The following is a 9,219-nucleotide window of genomic DNA, read 5'->3' as shown; positions in this document are numbered from 1 at the left end:
GATGAGTAGACCGCCCCCTGTCTCTGTATCACAGACTCTGGTGATGAATAGACCGCCCCCTGTCTCTGTGTCACAGACTCAGGGAATGAGTAGACCGCCCCTGTCTCTGTATCACAGACTCTTTGGATGAGTAGACCGTCCCCTGTCTCTGTATCACAGACTCAGTGGATGAGAAGAACTGCCCCTTTCGCTGTATCAAAGACTCAGGGGATGAGTACACTGCCCCCTGTCTCTGTATCACAGACTCAGTGGATGAGTAGTCCGTCCCCTTTCTCTGTATCACAGGGTCAGTGGATGAGAAGACCGCCCGCTGTCTCTCTATCATGGACACAGGGGATGAGTAGACCGCCTCCTGTCTCTGTATCACAGACTCAGGGGATGAGTAGACCGCCCCCTGTCTCTGTGTCACAGACTCAGGTGGTGAGTAGACCGCCCACTGTCTCTTTATCACACACTCGGGGGATGAGTAGACCGCACCCTGTCTCTGTATCACAGACTCGGTGGATGAGTGGACCGCCCCCTGTCTCTGTATCACAGACTCAGGTGATGAGTAGACTGCACACATTCTCTGGATGACAGACTCAGTGAATGAGTAGACCGCCTCCTGTGTCTGTATCACAGACTCAGGGGATGTGTAGACCGCCCCCTGTCTCTGTATCACAAACTCACGGGATGAGGAGACCATCCCTGTCTTTGTATCACCAACTCAGGAGATGAGTAGACCGCCCCCAGTCTTTGTATCAACAACTCAGGGGATGAGTAGACCGCCCCCTGTCTCTGTATCACAGACTCACAAGATGAGTAGACCGCCCCCTGTCTCTGTATCACAGACTCTTTGGATGAGGAGACCGTCCCCTGTCTCTGTATCACAGACTCTTTGGATGAGTAGACCGTCCCCTGTCTCTGTATCACAGACTCAGTGGATGAGTAGTCTGTCCCCTTTCTCTGTATCACAGACACAGTGGATGTGAAGACCGCCCTCTGTCTCTGTATCACAGACTCAGTAGATGAGTCGACCGCCTCCTGTCTCTGTATCACAGACTCAAGGGATGAGTAGACCGCCCCCTGTCTCTGTATTACATCCTCAAGGGATGAGTAGACCACCCCCTGTCTATGTATCACAGACTCAGGGAATGAGTAGACCGCCCCCTGTCTCTGTATCACAGACTCTTTGGATGACTAGACCGGCCCCTGTCTTGGTATCACAGACGCAGTGGATGAGTAGACCGTCCCGTCTCTGCATCACAGACTCACGGGATGAGTAGACCGTCCCCTGTCTCTGTATCACAGACTCAGTGGATGAGTAGACAGCCCCCTGTCACTGTATCACAGACTCAGGGGATGGGTAGACCCCTCCGTGTCTCTGTATCACAGACTCAGGGGATGTGTAGACCACCCCCTGTCTCTGTGTCACAGACTCTGGGGATGGGTAGACAGTCCCCTTCCTCTGAATCACAGACCCAGGGGATGAGTAAACTGCCCCTTGTCTCTGTATCTCAGACTCAGGGGATGAGCAGACCGCCCCCTGTCTCTTTGTCACACACTCGGGGGATGAGTAGACCACCCCCGGTCTCTGTATCACAGACTCAGGGGATGAGTGGAAGTCCCCCTGTCTCTGTCTAACAAACTCGGGATGAGTAGACCACCCCCTGTCTCTGTATCACAGACTCAGGGGATGAGTAGGCCGCCCCCTTCCTCTGAATCACAGACCCAGGGGATGAGTAAACTGCCTCTTGTCTCTGTATCTCAGACTCAGGGGATGAGTAGACTGCCCCCTTTCTCTGTATCACAGACTCAGGGGATGAGTAGACCGCCCCCTTCCTCTGTATCACAGACTCAGGGGATGAGTAGACCGCCCCCTATCACTGTATCACAGACTCAGGGGATGACTGGACCGCCCCCTGTCTCTGTGTCACAGACTCAGGGGATGAGTAGACCGCCCCCTTCCTCTGTATCACAGACCCAGGGGATGAGTAAACTGCCCCTTGTCTCTTTATCTCAGACTCAGGGGATGAGTAGACCGCCCCCTGTCTCTGTATCACAGACTCGGGGGATGAGTAGACTGCCCCCTGTCTCTGTATCACAGACTCAGGTGGTGTGTAGACCGCCCACTGTCTCTTTATCACACACTCAGCTGATGAGTAGACCGCCCCCTGTCTCTGTATCACAGACTCAGGTGATGAGTAGACCGCACACATTCTCTGTATGACAGACTCAGTGGATGAGTAGACCGCCTCCTGTCTCTGTATCACAGACTCAGGGGATGTGTAGACCGCCCCCTGTCTCTGTATCACAAACTGAGGGGATGAGTAGACCACCCCCTGTCTTTGTACCACCAACTCAGGGGATGAGTAGACCGCCCCCAGTCTTTGTATCAACAACTCAGGGGATGAGTAGACCGCCCCCTGTCTCTGTATCACAGACTCTGGTGATGAATAGACCGCCCCCTGTCTCTGTGTCACAGACTCAGGGAATGAGTAGACCGCCCCTGTCTCTGTATCACAGACTCTTTGGATGAGTAGACCGTCCCCTGTCTCTGTATCACAGACTCAGTGGATGAGAAGAACTGCCCCTTTCGCTGTATCAAAGACTCAGGGGATGAGTACACTGCCCCCTGTCTCTGTATCACAGACTCAGTGGATGAGTAGTCCGTCCCCTTTCTCTGTATCACAGGGTCAGTGGATGAGAAGACCGCCCGCTGTCTCTCTATCATGGACACAGGGGATGAGTAGACCGCCTCCTGTCTCTGTATCACAGACTCAGGGGATGAGTAGACCGCCCCCTGTCTCTGTGTCACAGACTCAGGTGGTGAGTAGACCGCCCACTGTCTCTTTATCACACACTCGGGGGATGAGTAGACCGCACCCTGTCTCTGTATCACAGACTCGGTGGATGAGTGGACCGCCCCCTGTCTCTGTATCACAGACTCAGGTGATGAGTAGACTGCACACATTCTCTGGATGACAGACTCAGTGAATGAGTAGACCGCCTCCTGTGTCTGTATCACAGACTCAGGGGATGTGTAGACCGCCCCCTGTCTCTGTATCACAAACTCACGGGATGAGGAGACCATCCCTGTCTTTGTATCACCAACTCAGGAGATGAGTAGACCGCCCCCAGTCTTTGTATCAACAACTCAGGGGATGAGTAGACCGCCCCCTGTCTCTGTATCACAGACTCACAAGATGAGTAGACCGCCCCCTGTCTCTGTATCACAGACTCTTTGGATGAGGAGACCGTCCCCTGTCTCTGTATCACAGACTCTTTGGATGAGTAGACCGTCCCCTGTCTCTGTATCACAGACTCAGTGGATGAGTAGTCTGTCCCCTTTCTCTGTATCACAGACACAGTGGATGTGAAGACCGCCCTCTGTCTCTGTATCACAGACTCAGTAGATGAGTCGACCGCCTCCTGTCTCTGTATCACAGACTCAAGGGATGAGTAGACCGCCCCCTGTCTCTGTATTACATCCTCAAGGGATGAGTAGACCACCCCCTGTCTATGTATCACAGACTCAGGGAATGAGTAGACCGCCCCCTGTCTCTGTATCACAGACTCTTTGGATGACTAGACCGGCCCCTGTCTTGGTATCACAGACGCAGTGGATGAGTAGACCGTCCCGTCTCTGCATCACAGACTCACGGGATGAGTAGACCGTCCCCTGTCTCTGTATCACAGACTCAGTGGATGAGTAGACAGCCCCCTGTCACTGTATCACAGACTCAGGGGATGGGTAGACCCCTCCGTGTCTCTGTATCACAGACTCAGGGGATGTGTAGACCACCCCCTGTCTCTGTGTCACAGACTCTGGGGATGGGTAGACAGTCCCCTTCCTCTGAATCACAGACCCAGGGGATGAGTAAACTGCCCCTTGTCTCTGTATCTCAGACTCAGGGGATGAGCAGACCGCCCCCTGTCTCTTTGTCACACACTCGGGGGATGAGTAGACCACCCCCGGTCTCTGTATCACAGACTCAGGGGATGAGTGGAAGTCCCCCTGTCTCTGTCTAACAAACTCGGGATGAGTAGACCACCCCCTGTCTCTGTATCACAGACTCAGGGGATGAGTAGGCCGCCCCCTTCCTCTGAATCACAGACCCAGGGGATGAGTAAACTGCCTCTTGTCTCTGTATCTCAGACTCAGGGGATGAGTAGACTGCCCCCTTTCTCTGTATCACAGACTCAGGGGATGAGTAGACCGCCCCCTTCCTCTGTATCACAGACTCAGGGGATGAGTAGACCGCCCCCTATCACTGTATCACAGACTCAGGGGATGACTGGACCGCCCCCTGTCTCTGTGTCACAGACTCAGGGGATGAGTAGACCGCCCCCTTCCTCTGTATCACAGACCCAGGGGATGAGTAAACTGCCCCTTGTCTCTTTATCTCAGACTCAGGGGATGAGTAGACCGCCCCCTGTCTCTGTATCACAGACTCGGGGGATGAGTAGACTGCCCCCTGTCTCTGTATCACAGACTCAGGTGGTGTGTAGACCGCCCACTGTCTCTTTATCACACACTCAGCTGATGAGTAGACCGCCCCCTGTCTCTGTATCACAGACTCAGGTGATGAGTAGACCGCACACATTCTCTGTATGACAGACTCAGTGGATGAGTAGACCGCCTCCTGTCTCTGTATCACAGACTCAGGGGATGTGTAGACCGCCCCCTGTCTCTGTATCACAAACTGAGGGGATGAGTAGACCACCCCCTGTCTTTGTACCACCAACTCAGGGGATGAGTAGACCGCCCCCAGTCTTTGTATCAACAACTCAGGGGATGAGTAGACCGCCCCCTGTCTCTGTATCACAGACTCTGGTGATGAATAGACCGCCCCCTGTCTCTGTGTCACAGACTCAGGGAATGAGTAGACCGCCCCTGTCTCTGTATCACAGACTCTTTGGATGAGTAGACCGTCCCCTGTCTCTGTATCACAGACTCAGTGGATGAGAAGAACTGCCCCTTTCGCTGTATCAAAGACTCAGGGGATGAGTACACTGCCCCCTGTCTCTGTATCACAGACTCAGTGGATGAGTAGTCCGTCCCCTTTCTCTGTATCACAGGGTCAGTGGATGAGAAGACCGCCCGCTGTCTCTCTATCATGGACACAGGGGATGAGTAGACCGCCTCCTGTCTCTGTATCACAGACTCAGGGGATGAGTAGACCGCCCCCTGTCTCTGTGTCACAGACTCAGGGGATGAGTAGACCGCCCCCTGTTTCTTGATCACAGACCAAGGGGATGAGCAAACTGCCCTTTGTCTCTGTATCACAGACTCAGTAGATGAGTAGACCGCCTCCTGTCTCTGTATCACAGACTCAAGGGATGAGTAGACCGCCCCCTGTCTCTGTATCACATCCTCAAGGGATGAGTAGACCACCCCCTGTCTATGTATCACAGACTCAGGGAATGAGTAGACCGCCCCCTGTCTCTGTATCACAGACTCAGTGGATGAGTGGACCGCCCCCTGTCTCTGTATCACATACTCAGTGGATGAGAAGACGGGCCCCTGTCTCTGTATCAAAGACTCAGGGGATGAATAGACCGCCCCCTGTCTCAGTATCACATCCTCAAGGGATGAGTAGACCACACCCTGTCTATGTATCACAGACTCAGGGAATGAGTAGACCGCCCCCTGTCTCTGTATCACAGAGTCAGTGGATGAGTAGACTGCCCTCTGTCTCTGTATCACAGACTCAGTGGATGAGAAGACCGCCCCCTGTCTCTGTATCACAGACTCAGGGGATGAGTAGACCCCTCCCTGTCTCTGTATCACAGACTCAGGGGATGTGTAGACCGCCCCTGTCTCTGTGTCACAGACTCAGGGGATGAGTAGACCGTCCCCTTCCTCTGAATCACAGACCCAGGGGATGAGTAAACTGCCCCTTGTCTCTGTATCTCAGACTCAGGGGATGAGCAGACTGCCCCCTTTCTCTGTATCACAGACTCAGGGAATGTGTAGTCCGCCCCCTGTCTCTTTATCACACACTTGGGGGATGAGTAGACCACCCCCTGTCTCTTTATCACAGACTCAGTGGATGAGTAGTCCGCCCCCTGTCTCTGTCTAACAAACTCGGGATGAGTAGACCGCCCCCTGTCTCTGTATCACAGAATCAGGGGATGAGTAGACCGCCCCCTTCCTCTGAATCAGAGACCCAGGGGATGAGTAAACTGCCCCTTGTCTCTGTATCTCAGACTCAGGGGATGAGTAGACTGCCCCCTTTCTCTGGATCACACACTCGGTGGATGAGTAGGCCGCCCCCTGCCTCTGTATCACAGACTCAGGGGATGAGTAGACCGCCACCTGTCTCTGTGTCACAGAATCAGGGGATGAGTCGACCGCCCCCTGTCTCTGTATCACAGACCCAGGGGATGAGCAAGCTGCCACTTGTCTCTGTATCTCAGTTTCAGGGGATGAGTAGAACTTCCCCTGACTCAGTATCTGAGACTCAGGGGATGAGTAGACCGCCCCCTGTCTCTGTGTCACAGACTCATGGGATGAGTAGACCCCCCCACGGTCTCTGTGTCACAGACTCAGGGGATGAGTAGACTGCCCCCTGTCTCTTTATCACTGACCAAGGGGATGAGAAAACTGTCCCTTGTCTCTGTATCTCAGATTCAGGGGATGAGTAGACCGCCCCCTGTTTCTGTATCATTGATTCAGGGGATGAGTAGACCGCCCCCTGTCTCTGTGTCACAGACTCAGGGGATGAGTAGACCGCCCCCTGTCTCTTTATCACTGACCAAGGGGATGAGCAAACTGCCCCTTGTCTCTGTATCTCAGTTTCAGGGGATGAGTAGACCACTGCCTGTCTCTGTATCACAGAGCCTGGGGATGAGTAGAGCGCCCCCCGTCTCTGTATCACAGACTCAGGGGATGAGTACACCGCCCCCTGTTTCTGTATCTTTGATTCAGTGGATGAGTAGACTGCCCCCTTTCTCTATGTCACAGAGTCAGGGGATGAGTAGACCGCCACCTGTCTCTGTGTCACAGAATCAGGGGATGAGTCGACCGCCCCCTGCCTCTGTATCACAGACCCAGGGGATGAGCAAACTGTCCCTTGTCTCTGTATCTCAGATTCAGGGGATGAGTAGACCACTGCCTGTCTTTGTATCACAGAGCCTGGGGATGAGTAGACCGCCCCCTGTCTCTGTGTCACAGACTCAGGGGATGAGTAGACCCCCCCCCGGTCTCTGTGTCACAGACTCAGGGGATGAGTAGACCGCCCCCTGTCTCTTTATCACTGACCAAGGGGATGAGCAAACTGTCCCTTGTCTCTGTATCACAGACCCAGGGGATGAGCAAACTGCCCCTTGTCTCTGTATCCCAGATTCAGGGGATGAGTAGAACTGCCTGTCTCTGTATCACACACTCGGGGGATGAGTAGACCGCCCCCTGTCTCTGTATCACAGACTCAGGGGAGGAGTAGACCGCCCCCTGTCTCTGTATCACACACTCGGGGATGAGTAGACCGCCCCCGGTCTCTGTATCTCACACTCGGGGGATGAGTAAACCACCCCTTGTTTCTGTATCACAGACTCAGGGGACGAGTAGACCTCCCCCTGTCTCTGTGTCAGAGATTTAGGGGATGAGTAGACCGCCCCCTGTCTCTGTATCACAGACTCAGTAGATGAGTAGACCACTGCCTGTCTCTGTATCATAGACTCAGGGGATGAGTAGACTGCCCCCTGTCTCTGTGTCAGAGATTTAGGGGATGAGTAGACCGCCGCCTCACTCTGTATCACAGACTCAGGAGATGAGTGGACCGCCCCATGTCCCTGTATCACAGAGCCCGGGGATGAGTAGACCGCACCCTGTCTCTGTATCACAGACTCAAGGGATGAGTGGACCGCCCCATGTCCCTGTATCACAGAGCCCGGGGATGAGTAGACCGCACCCTGTCTCTGTATCACAGACTCAAGGGATGAGTACACCGCCCCCTGTTTCTGTGTCATTGATTCAGCGGATGAGTAGACCGCAGCCTGTCTCTGTGTCACAGACTCAGGGGATGAGTAGACCGCCCCCTGTTTCTGTATCATTGATTCAGGGGATGAGTAGACCGCCCCCTGTTTCTGTATCATTGATTCAGGGGATGAGTAGACCGCCCCCTGTCTCTCTGTCACAGACTCAGGGGATGAGTAGACCGCCCCCTGTCTCTGTAACACAGACTCAGGGGATAAGTACACCGCCCCCTGTTTCTGTATCATTGATTCGGGGGATGAGTACACCGCCCCCTGTCTCTCTGTCACAGACTCAGGGGATGAGTAGACCGCCCCCTGACTCTGTGTCACAGACTCAGGGGAAGAGTAGACCGCCCCCTGTCTCTTTATCACTGACCCAGGGGATGAGCAAACTGCCACTTGTCTCTGTATCTCAGATTCAGTGGATGAGTAGAACTGCCTGTCTCTGTATCACACACTCGGGGGATGAGTAGACCGCCCCCTGTCTCTGTATCACAGACTCAGGGGATGAGTACACCGCCCCCTGTTTCTGTATCATTGATTCAGCGGATGAGTTGACCGCCCTCTGTCTCTGTGTCACAGACTCAGGGGAGGAGTAGACCGCCCCCTGTTTCTGTATCATTGATTCAGCGGATGAGTAGACCGGCCCCTGTCTCTGTGTCACAGACTCAGGGGAGGAGTACACCGCCCCCTGTTTCTGTATCATTGATTCAGCGGATGGGTAGACCGCCCCCTGTCTCTGTGTCACAGACTCAGGGGATGAGGAGACTGCCCCCGGTGTCTGTGTCACAGACTCAGGGGATGAGTAGACCGGCCCATGTCTCTGTATCACAGAGCCCGGGGATGAGTAGAGCGTCCCTTGTCTCTGTATCACACACTCGGGGGATTAGTAGACCGCCCCATGTCCCTGTATCACAGAGTTAGGGGATGAGTAGACCACCGCCTGTCTCTGCATCACAGACTCAGGGGATGAGTTGACCGCCCCCTGTCTCTGTATCACAGAGCCCGGGGATGAGTAGAGCGTCCCTTGTCTCTGTATCACACACTCGGGGAATGAGTACACCAACCCCTGTTTCTGTATCATTGATTCTGCGGATGAGTCGAACGCCCCCGGTCTCTGTGTCACAGACCCAGCGGATGAGCAAACTGCCCCTTGTCTCTGTATCTCAGATTCAGGGGATGAGTGCACCGCCCCCTGTTTCTGTATCATTGATTCAGGGGATGAGTAGAACGCCCCCTGTCTCTGAATCACAGACTCAG

This window comes from Heterodontus francisci, unplaced genomic scaffold (genome assembly GCF_036365525.1).
Source record: "Heterodontus francisci isolate sHetFra1 unplaced genomic scaffold, sHetFra1.hap1 HAP1_SCAFFOLD_83, whole genome shotgun sequence".
Lineage (NCBI taxonomy): Eukaryota > Metazoa > Chordata > Chondrichthyes > Heterodontiformes > Heterodontidae > Heterodontus > Heterodontus francisci.
This window is presented reverse-complemented; position numbering follows the sequence as displayed.